Source organism: Jaculus jaculus, chromosome 6, assembly GCF_020740685.1.
Source record: "Jaculus jaculus isolate mJacJac1 chromosome 6, mJacJac1.mat.Y.cur, whole genome shotgun sequence".
Taxonomy (NCBI): Eukaryota; Metazoa; Chordata; class Mammalia; order Rodentia; family Dipodidae; genus Jaculus; species Jaculus jaculus.
Genome location: NC_059107.1, coordinates 138,992,754 through 139,011,877, shown reverse-complemented (window position 1 = coordinate 139,011,877; position 19,124 = coordinate 138,992,754). Strand labels below are relative to the sequence as shown.

The 19,124-nt window shown below is 40.5% G+C and overlaps 1 protein-coding gene across 4 annotated transcripts in view; it reads left to right on the top strand.

Moving 5' to 3' along the window:
- The window catches only part of Ntn4 (netrin 4), a 118,363-nt gene that overhangs the window by 48,772 nt on the left and 50,467 nt on the right, over positions 1-19,124 (top strand). The gene's annotated exons all lie outside the window — the stretch shown is intronic.

Here is a 19,124-nt window from a genome sequence, read left to right as displayed (position 1 = left end):
ATTCTCAAGGCCAAGTGTGTGCCCGCAGCCAGAAGCAGGCACTCAGCAAGTGTCTCACTGAACGTAGCAACACAGGAGTGGGAAAATGATAAGAAATTAACATCACCTGTTTTCTTTTTTGTCCTCACATCACCATCTTCCAAAACATGAAATGACAGTGGCCCAGACACCAAGCGCATTGTTGGGACACATCCACAATTATGGAGGGAATGAGGCAAAGACAAGTGAGAGAACACCCCCAATTCTTTTTTTTTTTTTCCATTACTTAAACTTTCTAAATGTTTTTAAAACTTAGTTTAGTTAGCATACAAAATAATGGGCTTCACTGTGATATTTTCATTCCTTCATGTCATTAGACCTTGTACGTATTCACCCTCACCATTCCGCATCCCCTTGCCTACCCTCTACTGGCTCCTCCCCCTCACCCCGCATAAGCTCTTTATTTTCACGTTGCCTATATTTCGTTACTCTCTCTTGTTTCTCCTCTCTTTAGACCTCTGTTTCCCCTCTAGTAGCTACCTTTCCACTTTCGTGTACTACACAGAAGTGTGTCTTCACACACATATTGCACAAACAGATATAGATCCACATTTTACATATGAAAGAAAACATGTGATGCTTGTCTTTTTAAGTCTAGATTATGTTTGCTTAACATAATGATCTCTGGTCCCATCCATTTTCCTGCAAATGTCATAATTTCATTCTTCTTTAAAACTGGATAAAAACCTATTGTATGTATTATGTTATATCACTTTATTTATCCATTCACCAGTTGGTGGAGTTCTAGGCTGGTTTCATATCTTAACTACTGTGAAGCACTCTAATTCTTTCAGTTTATATGTTCTAAGCAAAGCAAAATAAAAACAAAATATAAATAAAATACTTCAAGTTAAGAAGGTTTCAGAGGGGCTGGAGAGATTGCTTGGTGGTTAAGGTGCTTGCCTGTGAAACCTAAGGACCCAAGTTTAATTCCCCAGAATCTATGTGTGAACCAAATGCACATGTGTCTGGAGTTCATTGCAGTGGTTAGAGGCCCTGGCATGCCCATTATCTGTCTCTCTCTCTCTGTAATAAAAAAATAAAAATTTTAGAAAGGTCTCAGAGTAGCTAGGGCATGATGGTGCAAATTTGCAATCTCAGCACTCCTGATGTTAAGGCAGAAGGAACATATGTTTGAAGCTCGCCTGGGCTATGCTGGAGACCCTGTCTCAACACAAAAACAAACAAAAAGATCTCAGGAGATCCACTGTTTTGTGTGAAGGGTGGATTCCACACTTTCTTCTTTCTCCTAGCTCTAGTATGAAACAATCTCCCAGGGCTGTGGACCATCTAGCCCGTAGGATACCATGTGCTGCTTGGGCTGAATTGCTGGGGTGCCGGGCACCACTGGGGTGACTCGGATAGAACAGTGGCCAGAGAATAACGGAAATATAAATGAGCGATTACTTGCACACAAATCTGGGGAAAAGTGAAGCTTTCGTGCAACAAATACCTATTAGCTTCTAGACAACACTGGTGGATCTTTGGGATAATACTGCTACAAATTAAGAGAGGAACAATGTGGTATTGCTTGATTAACTGCGTTCAAGTATGACTCAAATAAAAAATAACCCAGATAGTCCAGAGGCATGGCAACCTAATAGACTGTAAAAGAGAAAGCCCATGAGACATAGAGTACTGACAAATGTAAATTTTAATGAATTACTGAGAGGAGAGCATATGGGCCTTTTGTTTCCTGAACTGTCTTGTAATCCAAGCCGTACAGGACCACTTCACAGTCAGAGAGTCCCGAGCAAAAGGACAGACATAAGCCTTGAGCCCCCAGCACACTGCACAGAGTAAGTCCTCAATAAATAGTTGCAGAGTAAATGACCTGTTAGACCATGAAATCTTTTATCAATAGGCCTAAATTGCCAGAGTTCTCGAGAGTTTTATAGCACATACAGTAGCATTCATTTAAAAATGATCATTTCTTGGGCTGGAGAGATGGCTTAGCGGTTAAGGCGTTTGCCTGCAAAGCCAAAGGACCTCGGTTCGATTCCCCAAGACACATGTAAGCCAGATGCACAAGGGGGAACATGCGTCTGGAGTTCATTTGCAGTGGCTGGTGGCCCTGGTGTGCCCATTCTCTCTCTGTCTCTTTCTCTCTCTCAAATAAATAATTTTTTAAAAAGTAAAAATGATCATTTCTTTTTTAAAAAAAAAAAAGTCTTTGAGTATAAACTTCCTAAAATGTAGCAATACTGCTAGGGAAAACAAATTCTATAAGTTGCCCTTCACTCTGTTTCACCAGGATAATTACTTCCAATTAACAGAGACTTTATGGAAGAAGCTTAAAAATTGTTCCATGCAATATTTTGTCAACTAGAAAATTATCAAACAATAATGAAAAGCCAAATAAGGGAGATCATACAGTGTGTCTTTCCATTTCAAAAGGATGTTAGAGTGAGAGGTCTTTGTTCTAGAAGACCCTAAGGAATGAAAGCCTCATTTCCTTACCAAGCTCAGGCTACCATGAGGTTGAAAGCAGTAGCAACGTACTACTAGTTTTCAGACATCCTTTTACGTAGCTTCCTCCTTCTTCAGTCTCTGCAGCAGTGGAGGTGCCCACTGTGCTTTCCCTAAGCAGGTGCCTGAGCTGAGCCAGGCCAGGCCAAGATGATCTGGAGCTACGACCAGGGAAGGGGTAAAAACCAGGGCAACTGGCCAGCACTGTTGGCTTCCAGTTTGACAAGAATCCTTGTTTTCCCTTGGCAAACAGAAAAATCCATAAGCAATGAAAGCAGTAGAGACAATAGTTGGAGATGTGAATGGTTCTCGTTCGGGTTGTTTTTCTACCCTCAGCCTAAGTGCAATTTTATTTTTATCTATATTTTTTTCTGGATTGTACAGAGCTAGTGCAGGTTAAAAATCCTTTATGTGAAATCCTTGAGACCAGACATGTTTTGTATACTTGAGCTTTTCAGATTTTGGAATATTCACATATATATAACAAGAGTATCTTGCAAATGGGACCCAATTCTAAACACAAAATTTATTTATGGTCCATATGCACCTTAGAAACCAAGCCCAAGGGTAATTTTATACAATACTTTAAAAAAAAAAAAAAAAAAAACTCTTTGTGGTAGAGTTTCACTCTAGCTCAGGCTGACCTGGAATTCACTTGTCTCAGGGTGGCCTCGAACTCTTGGTGATCCTCCTACCTCTGCCTCCCCAGTGCTGGGATCAAAGGCATGCACCACCACGCCCGGCTTTTAGTGCATCTGTTATTTATTATTTTTATTTTGTGTGTGCACATATGTGTGTGTGTGCAATGTGGTGTGGTGTATGTGTGGGATATGTGTGATGCCTCAATGGCTCACTTGTAGATGGGGGTCGCTTACTTGGTGGCCACAGTGGAACTTTGGGTGTCCCACTCTGTCCCTGTTTCATCACTCTTCCCCATAGGCAGGTTTTTAACCAGTGTTTTTATTGTGTTGGTTTTTTTTTTTCTTCTTTTTTTCACCATTTCCAGAGCTTGTGGTTTTGGGGTCTCTGCTCCCTGCAGGACTGAGTTCACAGACACATGTGGTCATGGCCACTTGTTTTATGTAAGTTCTGGAGATTTGAACTTGGGCAGTCTCAGGCCCGCATGCTTGTACAGCAAGTGCACCTAACCACTGAGCCATCTCTCTAGCTGGCATCTCTGTCCTGACTATAACCTGTCACATAAGGTCAAGTATGGAATGGTGGCATTGAGTTGGTGCTCAGAAAATTCTGGATTGAGGACCCTTCGGGGTTTCAGACTTTTGGATTCAAGGTGTTTAGCCTGCTTTAAGTTTAGAAATGATTATCTCTTTTGACTATGAAGTTCTTGTTCCTTGTGATTGCTTGGTGGAGCAGAATGCACATTACAGGCATAATACTTGGCCTCCGTAAGACACAGCCATAAAGGCGTGTCCTCCCAGGAGTGGACACCATTTAGAATATGTTTATTCTTGTCAGTCATTGGACTCACGAGCTGTACCTGCAGAGTGGAGGAAAAACTATTCTTTTACATACCACATTGCCACAGGTACACAAGCACAAATGTGGCTTTTTCCACATTTCCTCCTCTATGGCAACAGTTCTCAAAGTGTGAACCTTGAGCTATCTGGTAGCCTGTGAGAAGTACAAATCTCAGGCTTTACCCAGACCTACCGAATCAGGAACACCAGAATCGGGCCCTGGAACCTCTGTGTAACGAGCCTTCCAGGTGATTCAGATGTTTCCTCAAATCTGAGGCCCGCTGCTTTATGCCAGACTCGATGCCAATGCTGCGGCTCACAAGTGGTAGGGTGAGTGGTAGGAATGGAGTCTGCTTTTTTTATGGAGGAGGATTCCTAAGAGCTGAAAGTAATGAATCAAGGAAGTTAATAGAAGTGATACTTGTTCTTTTTCTTAAACTGTACAAGATTTTTTAAAAATATTTTATTATTTATTTCTTTGAAAGAGAAGGAGAGAGAGAGAGAGAGAGAGAACGAGAGAATGGGTGTGTCAGGGCCTCCAGCCACTGCAAATGAACTCCAGATGCTTGTACCCCCCTGTGCATCTGGCTAACGTGGATCCTGAGGAATCGAACCTGGATCATTTGGCCTTGCAAGTAAACTCCTTAACCACTAAGCAATCCCTCCAGCCCAAACTGTAGAAGATTTTAAGGTCATAGCCTGTCCTGGGGAGAAGAGAGTGGGAGGAAGAATTCAGACAGGCAGCCTTGTGGCTCTTTTAGAAGCAGTACCCCTTCCTGCTTCCTCTTCTGGCACATGCTTACCAGTTAGCCTTTCCCAGCTCCTCGCTCCTCCTCTGTCCTCTTGCTGGAAGGCAGAACTGTGTAATGATTAAAACCCCATCCCCGGTGGCCCGGCGTGGTGGCACACACCTTGATGCACACCTTTAATCCCAGCACTTAGGAGGCAAAGGTAGGAGAATTGCCGTGAGTTTGAGGCCACCCTAAGACTACATAGTGAATTCCTGAGAATACACAGTGGGCTGGAGCAAGGTCCTAGCTTGAAAAACAAACACAAACAAACAAGCAAACACAAAACCATGCCTGATGCCTGATGCCTGAAGTCAGACCTGCGTGTGACTCACCACAACAGTGCTTGCAAAGTTACTCCGTTTTACTGAGTGAGTCTCCTGAAGTTGCTGGAAGGATTAAAAAGTGTGATAGGGGACTGGAGAGATGGCTCAGTGGTTAAGACACTTTCCCTGGGGGTTCAGTTCCCCAGCACCCATGTAAGCCAGATGCACAAGGTGGCACATGAGTCTGGAGTTCGTTTGTAGTGGCAGGAGGTCCTGGCATGCCCACCCATTCTCTCTCTCTCTCTTTCTCTCTAATAAATAAAAGTAAATAAGTAAATAAATGTATGGTGGGAGCTGGGAAGATAGCTCAGGGGTTAAAGGTACTTTCTTGCAAAGCCTCCCAGCCAGGGATCAATAATTCCCCAGCCACCCATGTGCTGGAATTCATCAACAATGGCAAGGACAGTGGCAAGCATATGAACATGCAAACACACAAATAAAACTTTAAAGGGTGTGATGACTCCAGGCCCATACATATGCCAGTGATCCCAGCACTCAGGAGGCTGAGGCAGGAGGATTACAAGTTTGAGGCCAGCCTGGGCTATGTAGAGAGACTCTCAAATAACCCAAAAAAACATAATGGTCACTAGGAAATGATAAATGCTACTTACATTGCTTTATTATTATATTGCATTGTCTCTACTATCTTTACTTCTTTTCCACTTACACTTCATCCCCAGTAATGACAAAAATAAATCATAGCTTATGAGCTATTTGACATGTTTACAAGGCGAGGGGTTTTGTGGCAAGGAATACTGTACTTTGACTCCAGCCTGCTGAGATCCCAGAAAATATGTGAAGAAAAGATCTTAAGCTTTCTTCTCTTTGCAGCTGTGGAGCCTGATTTAGTTCTCTTTTTTCTAGCAGCTGGTGATTTTACAGCTGCTGGATGGCCAAGGTCAGTAAGAAGGAACACAGAATATTTCATCTTTTTTACTAAAATATCACCCACTAGATAACACTGAGACCTTATGGTACCTGGAGAAGTAAATACCTTGAGCTACTTTGTGAAGGGGTATTTGCCTTTTGTAATGAGAAACTAATTAGAAAAGGTTAATATTTTGACTGGTGTGTTCTATATTTAAGAGACACTTAGGCCTGCAGATACATATTAGTGGGGACTTGGGGTTTGGGTTTTGGGTTTGGGCTATGTCATCACCTAACTCTGAAAGGCTTTTTTGTTTTGGTTTGTTTTTCAAAGTATGGTCTCACTCTGGCCCAGGCTGACCTGGAATTCACTATGTAGTCTCAGGCTGGCCTTGAACTCACAGCAATCTTCCTACCTCTGCCTTCAGAGTGCTGGGATTTTAAAGGCGTGCACCACCATGCCCAGCTTGAAAGGCATTTTTTTTAGAATCATTCATATGACTTTATTTCAAAAGTCTTTCCCCAACTGAGTCTGAGTATACATGCTCATGTTTGTGCAACTCATATGGCATATTACAGATTCAGGATAAATTTAAGACCCTAATTTTCACTTTCTTTTAAAAATTATTTTACTGTGCTATAAACAGTCAAAAGTATAATCAGAAAACTCTTCAAGTTCTTAAGTAAAAGAGAAAAGAAAAGTTACTGAGACTATCAAATCAGGACCTAATACATTAGTAAAATACAATGCCTTCCAATTTGACTCAGTGTGAGACTGTTCTTAATTCATCTCAAGGTCTTAACCTTCTTGTTTCCACGCTTCTGTGTCATTATTACATATTGCTGGCAGTCCCTCAGCAGTGAGTAACCACTCATCGAGCAATGAATAATTACCCTTTGGATTTGATGATTGGAAATCAGAAGACTTCAGAACCAGAGGCATTAAAAAGTTGTCTGCAGTCATGGAAAGCTTCCCTGTGGGAATCTTTTTGAGGGTGACCCTAGAACATGTAACAGTTTATTCATAGACCTTTTGTGGACTGGAGAGATGGCTTAGCAGTTAAGGTGCTTGCCTGCAACGCCAAGGACCCTGATTTGGTTCTGCAGGATCCATGTAAGCCAGATGCACAACATGGCGCAGGTGTCTGGAGTTCATTTGCAGCAGCTGGAGGCCCTGGTGTACCCATTCTCTCTCTGTCTAAAATAAATAAATTAAAATTAAAAAAAGAATTCTTTATAGACCTTCCATTAGTTCACAGGAATGTAAAAGGATAGCAGTACAGGAACCTAAAACGCCAGTATCAGAGCTGACATTGCTAACAGTGAGCTGTAAACCCAGTGGGAAAGCAAGGTGAATTCTCTAAAATATATCTGGAAAATTTTTGTGAACAAGATTCACCAAACATGGAACACTTATGTACTTAGGTCAAAAACTGAGAACATTGTAAGGAACAACTTTGAGTCTGTAACAGGTTAGAACTGTTCACTTCCCAAATTGAAGCAGGAATAACTTAAATTTGACATTTTTCTTACATTCAAATGCTCCCACAACATAGTTAAAGCACATCTCACTTTGGAAATTTTCTCACAATTCTTTTCTTTCTAGCATAGTGTATTTGGATCCCATATTGAGGGTAGTTGGGAACCTGGAGCCATGTTGTCTCCATATCTTGAAGGCCTGGCTTCCCAATTTCATTACTATTGGAAGGGGGAGGGGCTGGAGAAGAAGAAGCATAGAAAGGCTGTGAGGTTCCAGGGAGATGTCTGACTTAGGGTTCACAACCTGTATCTCTACACTATTTCATTTGTGTCTTGCCAATCTTATAGAACTGGCATTGCATTCAAATTGCTCCAAAACAAGTACATTCAGTAAAAGAAAAACTGTCAGTCCTTATTCCCTCTCACAAAGAGAATTTTATTGATCAATTACATAAGGTTAAACACATACAGACACACACACACTTATTTTATTATTTATCTTGCTGTGTAGCCCAGGCTGGCCTGGGACTCATAATCCCACTTCATCTTATCAACATTATGCTAAGCAAAGAAGCCAGGCACAAAAGCTCACATATATTATTCCTTTTATATGAAATGTCTGAAGTGAGCAAATTTATAAAGGCAAAATAAATTGATAGTTGCCAAGTGCTGAGACTCAAGGGAAAATGAGGAGTGTCTGCTGAATGGACGTGAGGTTCCTTTGGGGAGTGGTGAAAAGCTCTGAGGATAGTGTTAGTGAGTGTGCATGTTGAAGATACTCAAAACCACTGAGTTACAACCTAAAAAGATTAACATGATAAATTTCATGTTATGTGAATGTTATCTCAAAAAGAAAATGTAAACAGCTTTTGGAAAGGCCAAAACAAAAAGTAGAAAGCAAACAAGGCTGTTTACATAGGAGTTTTGCCGAGTAAATACATTGCAAGGCTCTGTCATTGAACTGACTGTCTTAATCAGCAACGTCTTTGGCTGGCTGGCTGGGCTTTGCTGGGCTTTGCAGAGGACCATGGTGCTCAGTAGCTGCAGCTCTTGTTTCTGGCCTTACCCCGATGATTACAGATTTCTTAGCAGCTGTCTTTTGGATAGAATTTCTAAGCAATCCAAAGTTTTTAATAAATGAGTAATTTCTACCTTGCTCTTTCATATGCTTAATAATGAAGACTGTTTCACAAAAAAATTACCTAGAAGTGGGCAGCTTTCCAACATGAAGAGAAGCATCTGAATGAATTTAATTCAACAACCAAAGCTATGGAAGAAAATATGCCCTAGCAACTGGCTTCTTGTACTGCAATCAGGGGCTCATTTATCTTAAACAAGTCAACTTTTGTAACACCCTCTGCACTGTATAGAATAGTGAGTGACAGTCAAACAGAGCTGTCAAGGAAGAAGGAAAACAGAGGGAAGTGTGAACTAGAAGGAATTTAAAAAAAAAAAAAAAACTTTGTAAGAGAATGCAAAGTAGTCTGCTACAAGGAGTTTTCCTTTAAAATAAGCAAAAGCTATGTGAACACATTGAGCGAGTGAATGTCAATGAGGTGAAAAGTACTTAATAATCCCCACAGCATTTCTAATAGAATTTACCTGGCCCCCAACTAATTATAAAAACTCATCTAAATCCGAAGAGCCATTGAACAAGACCCTACAAAACCTCCCCTCATTCTCACGTCAGACCCTGCTTCACACATAACTTGCTTACAAAATGAGTTCTATTCATTTTTGCTTTCATTCCGTTTCTAAGGTTCTTGTTCAATATCATGTTAAGAGTTTTAACGGTACATTGAAATATATGTTGTTCGCTCTGCTTTTGCTATTCCAGCCTAAAATTCCTAAGATTAAGTAGGTATTAGGAAGTTGAGATGATCCCTGTTTTCCCCCACACAGAGATTACATCATAAGAAGCGATTTTAAGTATTTGTGGGAAAGATTTTTAAAAATCCCCTTTGATGGCATCGCTGTTTTAAGATGGAGCTTTTAGTAATTTAGGAGTCCATGGGGAGTTCTGTTCCCTGTTCTGCCGTGGATTTGCTATGTGACCTTGGAAAAGTTTAAGTATAAAATGACAAGTGCAAGGTCAAACTGTGAAAACAAGACTTAACTGCAATCAAATGCAAGGGCGTGGATGGAGGGAGCCGGTGTCCATCAGTGACTTTCCTCAGAACGGAGCTTGGTGGCCAGGCAACAATTTGGCTGGAAAGAAATTTCCCACTTTGCTGTGTACAGAAACCCTTTCTATGCAGCATTATAGGAAACTGTAGTTAAAAACTAGCAAAAAAATAATAATTAAATGTTTGCTAATAAGAAGCATCGTCATTTGTTCTATAGTTGCAGTTGAAGAAACTGAGGCTGTGGTAGAGGCTCAAAGAGCCAACTTGACATTCCAAGGCAACAAAGTCTTAGATGCGCTGAAATAAATATCTTTCAAATCAGAGCATCTTAGTTTGTCAGTATCGCCTGCCTACAAACCTGAGAACAGATTATATCTGTTCACTAGCCCAGTTCACTTGGAGGATGTATTGAAATATGATTTATGGACAGCCAACATTCTTTTTAAAGCTGGACAGTCAGAAATAATGTTTAAAATCCATTGGAAACAACAACAAAAAAATCACAAACAGTTCTATGCAATGAAGTAATGGCAAGAAAAGAAAATAAACCTTCTAAATTGGCAATAGAATGATCTTATCTGAATGTCATCTTTATAAGCTTCCTGGGCACTAGTTTTTAGTTCAAGGGGATTTGCATTTCTATGGTAGAAATGTTTATTATAATCCCTAGAGGGAACACCAAGTGCCTGGTGATACTGAAGACAGGGAGCTGGTATAATTACACTTGTGAAACACACGGCATTCAAACCCCACTTATCCATAGAAAACATGCTGAAATTCCATTTTTTAGAACTAAATCCTCAAGTCTTCTTTGGGGGTGGGCTTTGAGTTTTTTTGATGTTTGTTTTGTTTTGTTTCAGACAGGGTCCCTATTATGCGATAGTTCAGGTTGGCCTGGAACTCTCTATGGATCCCAGACTAGCCTTGAACTTATGATCCTTCCACCTCTACTGGAATCTCAGACATGTACCAACACACCCAGCCTGTTTTTTTTTTGTTTTTTTTTTTTATTCATTTGAAATTGAGTTATATTCTCTGGTCCAGACTGACCTTGAACTCTTGAATTTGAGCTCCTCCTGCCTCAGCCTCCTAATTAGCTGGGAATATAAGCACAAGTCAACATAACACCCAGTTTCCAGTATTCCTGATTTGAGAGGAAAAGGAGGAGGAGAAGGAAGAGGAGGAGAAGAAAAGTACTTAATAATCCCCACAGCATTTCTAATAGAATTTACCTGGCCCCCAACTAATTTGCTCTGGTTTGACTGTCTGGGTAGCAACAGCAAAAACTGGGACCAGGGAGTGGCAAGAGAGTGAATGAGAATGGCTGGGAAATAGCTCAGTCAGCTAAGTGCGCATCTGCTTCAATCCCCAGTACTGTAAAACTAAATGAATAAATAAATGCTTTACAGACATAAAATGGAAATGTGTCAGACATTTAACTCATTAGTAAGGGACCAGTGAGACATGACAACAGTTCAAGTGAAAATTCAGAAAACTACACATATAGAGGCAAATGAAGAATGTTGAAATGAAGCCAGAAAAGGTGGCTCACTCCAGTAATCCCAGAACCCTGGAGGCTGCAGCAGGAGAATTACTGCAAATTTGAGTGAATTCAATCAAGGCCAGCCTAGGCTACAGTATGAGACCTTGCCTAAAAAAAAAAAAAAATAGATTCTACCAAGCACAACTAATTTTCAAATACAACTGATTTGTGATTTTAACAGGAAAAAACTATTCACAGCATTAGTTTTCTACAATGTACAGATGTAAAATAGTTCAATTATAATAAAAGGCAAACACGACCCAAAGGGATATGCTACACAAGATATTTGGTAAATATTGTTATGGCCCATTTCAGAATTTTTGGCAGTTTTTCCCAGCAGTAGGAATATGGTTTGTTAATAGGGAACTATGCAATGAAAGGTTGTTCTGGTACTGAGGTTTCCCAAACAAATGCTATATTTGAACCTCTTAAGTCCATAGTTATAAATAAAATAATTCCCTATCCTTAGCCTCACCAAAGGAGGGATTTGTTTGGCTTATTTTGTCCTAGAAAATCACTTCTCTAAAGTGAAAGAATCCTACTTAAAATTACTCAAGAACCCAATATTTATGCTTCACAGTTCACTTGCATACACACACACACACACACACACACACACACACGCACGCACACACAAGCATGGCATGCTGTTAAGCCATTTTAAAACAATGGAGAGGTCTATGGAGATTGTTCAGTGGTTAAAGGTGCTTGCTTGCAAAGCCTGCCATCCCAGGTTCAATTCCCCAGTACCCATGTAAAACCAGAGGCAAGAAGTGGTGCATGCATTTGGAGTTTGTTGGCAATGGCAAGAAGCCCTGGTGCATTCTCTCTCTCTCTCTCTCTCTCTCTCTCTCTCTCTCTCTCTCTCTCTCAAATAAATAAAAATATTTTTAAAATTTTTTATTGACATTTTATACATATGTAATGTAATTTGATCATAATCACTTCCCATTACCTTCTTTTTGTTCCCCCGCCATATCCTTCTTCCAGTGAACCCTGTCTTATTCCTAATTAGTCCCTCTTCTATTTTGGTGATATTTTTATTTAGCTTTAAAAAAAATTTTAATATCTTATTTATTTGAGGGAGAGAGAAAGAGGAAGATAAAGAGAGAGAATGGGCACGCCAGGGCTTCCAGCCACTGCAAATGAACTCTAGATACATGCGCTACCTTGTGCATCTGGTTTTACATGGGTCCTAGGGAATCGAACCTAGGTTCTTTGGCTTTGCAGGTAAGCACCTTAACAGCTAAGCCATCTCTCTAGCCCTCATTTAGCTTTCTAAGTGGGATTATTTTAGTAATATTTTGGAGGCTGAAGATATATCTCACTGGTAGAATATTTACCTACCATGTACAAGGCCCTGAATTGTATCCCCAGCACTAAATTATATATATATATATATATATATTGCTGAATATGTGTGTATGTGGGTGTGTGTTTACTGAGTTTATTTGAAAAGCCAAAGACATGCTTTTCTCCACCCTGGAACAGTTGCTGCCTTCACTGCAAAAGGGATGTTAAGTCACAATTTAAGCAATGTTAAAATCAACGCCTGCAATTTGGAAGACAGAAGACATAGCAGTTACAGCATTTGGAAGTGTGTGCGTGCACGTGCACCCATTTCTGAGTACCCCTTCAACTCCTTATTTTTGTAGTAAGTTCTTGCATCTGAAACAGGAAAGCTTTCACTTGAATAAATCAAAGGTGTGAGGCATACATAATTTTGCACAACCAAAAATAAAACTGAGCCAGCCCTCTCCATGTAACAGTTGACCTGAAGGATCTGGCTTGCACAGTGACCCATTTTCTGTTCGTCAGACCCTCATTAAGGCTGGCTTGTCAAGGTCATCACCTGCACCATGCTACTGTCGCTGCCCAGACAGTATGCACTGGGGACAACGAGCAGCATGAAGGAGGTGCTGGCCACCAAGAACAAATCGTTCCTTGTACTTCCTTTATGTTCTTGTCATCAGCTCTCAATTTACCCAATGGTGTGTTATTCTCGTCGTGGCCTCGAAACTCCCCTAGAAGGCACCAGAGTTTTCAGCGCACAGATAGAAAGGTTGTGCATGGAACCAATGAGCTTCTTAAATCATCCTCTATCCCGACTTGCTCTCCACTTATTTGGGCCAGGTGTAGGAAACAGGCTGTTTTTCCTGTGTGCAGCTACCTTCCAAACTGCCTGGCTTCTCTGTGAGTCTAAACCAGTCTCTTAAAGGACACATTGGTTTGGGACTTCACTTAAAGATCACCTTGAAGAGATTTGGTCAGAGTGGATCCCTCAACATCTATTCTCCCAGTCTTATAAAAGGATAGGTAAGGAGTGAATTTGAGGACTCTGGAGCTAGATTGCTAGAATTCAAGTCATTCTACCACTCTGAGAGTTTGCAATCTTTGGGCAGATTAAACCCTTTGTGCCTCAATTTGCTAATTATGTGAGAGTGAGCCATAATAATTAGGCTTACCTTATAAGGTTTCTGTGTAAATCAAATGCATATGTAGACAATGCTAGGATAGTGAATGGCACATTGTAAGGGCCATCTTACTATTGTGGCTGTTGCCATTACCTGTCATCCCCATGACAGACCCATGTTCCTTGGACCTAGTATAGACCTCCCAATGCCATCAGGTATGAGCCAATCAGAAAGTATTCCGGACAAAGAGAATGTGATAAATAGTTGAAAGGCTCTTGTTCTCACTTCAAAATGTATAACTAACTCAGGTCACTCAGCAACATTTTCGAATGGGAACCAGTGGCTAAAATCCTCAGCATCCCACTAAATATATATATATCCATTGAATAAAAAAAAAAATAGCACATATTTATTGGAAACCATTGCATAGTCAGTTACTGGGAATTCAAAAGAATCGAAGCCACTCTTTCTTCCCCACAAGAATATGTAATCTAGTGGAAAGAGACAGATAAGCAGTTGAGTCTCATACAGAGCACTAAATGCTTAAAGTTTTCTTAAGAAATTTGCATTGGCTCCATTCATGCTGTTTTTCCAGATCTGTCAGTCAAGGCCGAATCTTGGCAAATTAGTGAAATCGGCAAAGTTTGTCTTTGGCTCCTTTCCTCTCCCCTCAAGACATTCCTTTCCATCTCTCCAGGAAGTCCCTTCCTCCTCTAAGCAAGTCTGAATCTAGCTGTAGAATTTAGAGCAGATAATCTATAATGTTTGCTGATAGAGCTTTTGCTATTAAGTTAAAGATATGCCCCTCCTGAAGGTAAGTGTAATTTTTTGTAATTTGCTCCTGGGCCCGAGACACCATTAAAGTTAAAAGAATGCATCCCTCCAAGCAGCATTTGACAGTGCAGGCCAGCTGGGAGGAAGTCCCTTAAATACTAGCTAGTTTTCATTCTGTAATCATCACTGCTTTTGTCCTCCACCTAGCTGCATTGCCCAGGCTCTCTGATGTGAGCTGTTTTCTCGAGTGTTCCAGTAGTGACCAAAGGATAAGTCACAAAACTCTACATTTTTGCTTGCATTCTTCCTGTCGATTATAGGCAAAGATGTGGAACCCTCAAACTCCAGTCTGTTTTCTGTTTCGAGGCTCCCTTTCATCAAGCTGAATTGCTTGGTTTCATCTTCACCACATCACTCTTGCTTCTTCTTTTAGATTAAAACATGCAAACCTTGAACAGGTGAGGGCATATTTTATTGGTTAATAGCAGGCATGTTTTCCTCCCCACACTCTCTATTCAGACGCCATTGTATCATTGTGGTGCGTGGTTTTGTCCTGCATAAGAAGAACAGGTTCTAACAGGCTAGCCTGCTATTAGAATTTATCTCTTTCATACATAAGAAGTTCATTCTTTTAGAAGTTAATCCTTTTCTCTAAAAGGGGCATACTATCTCCTTAGAAATTAATTAGTTTTTGCCTTTGCGTTTGGTCTTAAGTTTCCGTACAGCATTTCTTTACTAAATCATTCATATGGTAGTACCGTCATGTCTCTCCTCCCTGTCCCCACTCGGCTGATGGCCCTCCCTAGTGGGATTGCTGGTATTCACCATGGACTTGTGGGTTATTAGTTGTAAGAGTAGCAGTCAGTCATTGTGGTGGTGGGGAGGGGGACAATGTCCCTGGATATTCCCCCCCACCCTGTGGCTCTTACAATCTTTCTGTCCCCTCTTCCCCCCAAATTCCCCGAGCCGTGGTGGGTGTGTTTTAAGTCTACTTTAGTGTTGAGCTCTCAGCAGCTTCTGGATTTCTGCCTTGGCACGTTTTGAGTGTCCTCAGTGTCTGTGTCCATCTCCGCAGCAGGTGGTCAGGCTCCCGGGGCAGCAGCGCTCTTGCCCATCCCACCAATTCCTCTGTGGTTTCACCTGGGCCCTGGCTGCTGTGTGAAGAGTGGGTCCTCTCCTGACAGGGAGTCAGCTCTCTATTTTGTCTTGTTGATAGATCTTGGTTGTCCTTGGTTCTCGCTGCTTTCTGAAAAAAGAAAAACAGATTTTCTGATGGAGAGTGAGATCAAGATAGGTTAACACAAATATTTCTTTTGAATATTTATTTATTTACTTGCAAGGAAAGAGAGAGAATGGACATGCCGGGGCCTCTAGCCGCTACAAATGAACTCCAAATGCATGTGCAACTTTGTGCATCTGGCTTTATGTGGGCACTGGGAAGTGGAGCCCCAGGTTGTTAGGCTTTGCAGACAAATGCCTTCACTGTGGAGCCATTCTGCCAGACCCACAAACATCACAAACTTTATTTTAAGTTTCTATAATGCTGTGACAGAATATTCATTTCCTATTGGAATTCAAAGTGGTTTGGCAATAGATGAAAATAAAGTCATAAATGGCCATGGCACAATGATACAAGGAAATTACTCAATTTATGAAGTTCAAGAATCTGACTACAAAGCCATAAAAATCAATCTTTGTCTTTCACTAAATTTCATTATTCTTTTCAATTGGACTTGAACAAGAAACTGAAATAATAGTTGTACCTTCTTTCTCAGAAAGCAATGGGGAAGCAAATTTTGCAGATATTCCAAAAATAATTTAGTATGAGTCCATCCAAGCATAACCCTCTTGATTTTCTGCTTTGAAATTTCATTGTGGTAAATGTCTGTGGGGACATCATCACTGGATGATAAAGTACATATTTACTGGGGAGAAAGAGCCAGACTAATAGTCTAAGATCACTTTAACCACAGAAATGGGAACCATGAAGTAGAGGAAGAAAGCAGAGAGGGAAATAAGAAAGAGGAGAGAGCCAGGCATGGTGGCACATGCCTTTAGTCCCAGCACTTGGGAGGCAGAGGTAGGAGGATCACTGTAAGTTCGAGGGCACCCTGAGACTACATAGTAAATTCCAGGTCATCCTGGACTCGAGTGAAACCCTACCTTGAATAAAGAAAGAAAGGAGGGAAGGAAAGAAGAGAGGAAGAAAGGAAGGAAGAAGAGAAAGAGGAGAGCTTAGTTTAATTATAACCAGCATAGACACATGGAAGTCCATCTTCAGAGAAAGCTAAAGCTTGTTGACTTTTCCATTTGTGCCACATTGGGCAAGAAAGAAAAAATATTTTCATGATTTCCCCTTGTGTCACTTCAGTTGGTTCTAGAAACATTCTGTATTGGTAAGGAAGCAATAGAACCCAACTATCTATTATTTACGTCCTTTGGTAACTCAAAAGGATGATGGGCAGTTGCCTGCTATTCATAGCACATAGAAGCAGATCTTGAAATTACATTACTTAAAAAAGAAAGGAAGGAAGGAAGGAAGGAAGGAAGGAAAGAAAGGAAGAAAGAAAGAAGATGAAAATTCTCTAGATTGTCTAGCTGGGCTGGGGAGATGGCTCAGTGGTTCAAGGTACTTGCTTACAAAGCCTACCAGCCTGGGTTCAATCCCCCGTTACCCACCTAATGCCAGATGCACAAAATGGAGCATGCATCTACAGTTCTTTTGTAGTGGCAAGAGGCCTTGGCACACCCATTCTCTCTTTGTCTCTAGCCCCCCTCTCTCTCTCTCTCCTCTCTCTCTCTCTCTCTCTCTCTCTCTCTCTCTCTCTCTCTCTATCCCTCTCTGGTTGCAAATAAATAAATAAAATGTTTAAAATAAAAAAGTAAAGATTTTCTAAGGCAATCCTCCATCTTCTCTGTAATTATTCTACAACATCATCAGTGACTATTCATCCCAGATGCTTGGCAGTAACAGTGACCAGATTCCTATGACCTCCTGACACAGCCAATTTCCTCAGCCACCATGCTAGCTTGCTACTGAAAGCCAAAATGAATAGTAATAACAATAAATTCATTTATTTATTAAAAAGACACCCAGGCAAGGCTTATATATTTTCTAATGATGAACTGAAAAGATCCTCATTTCCTCATCTTATTCCCCACACACCCTTAAAAATCCTATGTCTGTAGCTTCAAATACAAAGAAATATTTTCTCTTCTCTATATATTTGGTTTTAATAGTAATCATTATTACAAAACTGCATAGCTCATAATGAACACATTGTTCCAGTAACATTTTGAATTACTTGCTCAAAGTTTGTATGAGTCCCTTCCTAGGAAATAAATATGCTAAAATGACTAGCAAATAGTTTAATATTAATAACAAAAGCTCAACTCATATGACTATGAAACCATCTGACATCAAAGGTGAAAAGTATTCTTAGTGTTAAGATAGGGTTTTCTGAAACTCATGTAACATCCAAAACACCTCTTGGATAATTAGAAGTTGTAGTTTGGTCATTGACACACATGCTTTATTTTCCAGTTACTCAACTTCATTGTACTTCAATGAAGTCTTAAGTGCATAACCCCCCTCCCTTTTTTTTTTTTTTTTCCTGTTTACCTAGTTCATGTTTATGAACCAAATAAAGCTATGTTTCACTTTTTTCCATGTGTTTGTTTTCCAATGAAGACCTAGTTTTCCTTGCACATTTTTCACAAGCATCAAATAGTGGGTGATCTTTCAAGCTTGAACAGAAATAGTTGTATCGCTGAGGAAGGATTTCTTGTTTCAAACTGCCTAGGTAATGATTTACAGCTATTTTTGGTAATTTTCAATATGACAACTCCTTGAATTTTTCTCTGTGTGGAAAAATCTGCTGGGCTAGCATCTTCCAGTCCCTGGGAGGTCCATCTCAATCCTTGGTATGTGGAAGCAAGAGAATGCTCTGAAATCCTTCCTCCAGAGGGACTGACCTGTCCACCGTTACCTTGTGATCCATGTGAATGTTTCATAAGGTTACCCCAAACGTCTGTGACCTCCTGAGGCCTGGAATCTGTAGGACAGGTTGACCTTATGACTTGGGTGGAATTACATGTAGGCCTTAGGCATTCCAAGATGAAATCTGATAAACTGGACTTTTGGCAATGGTTGAGTTCCTCTAAAGAAAACTAGTAGTGCCTTGTATCATCTATCTATCTGTCTATCTTTCTTTCTTTTTTCTTTTTTGAGATAGAGTTTTGCTCTAACCCAGGTTGTCCTGGAACTCACTATGTAGGTCTCAGGGTGGCCTCAAATGCATGGTGATCCTCACACCTCTGCCTCCCTAGTACTGATATCTATCTTCATTTAATCCTCAATAAATAGATGTATAAAAGTAAGAATGATGCAAAAGTGTAATAAATAATAATAAACAAGAGACTAGAGAGATGGCTTAGCTGTTAAGGCGCTTGTCTGCAAAGCTAAAGGACCCAGGTTCAATTCTCCAGGACCCATGCAAGCCAGATGCACAAGGTAGCACATGTGTCTGGAGTATCATCTGCAGTGGCTGGATGCCCTGGTGCACCTATTCTCTCTCTCTCTCTCTTTCAAATAAATAATAATAAAGTATTTTTTAAACCCTACAAAATAATAATAATAAACATTTTAATATTCTGCACGTAATCAGAAAATGCGTGTGGGTGCCGCTCACTGTTGGAAAGCATAAGGGTAGAGAGTAAGGTAGGAAAGAAACAACAAAAGAGGAAGGGGAAGAGAAAATGGGATAGACAAGAAGGAAAGAAGAAGGAAGAAGTTTTCTTTCAAGTGAAGAAAAGAAAGTC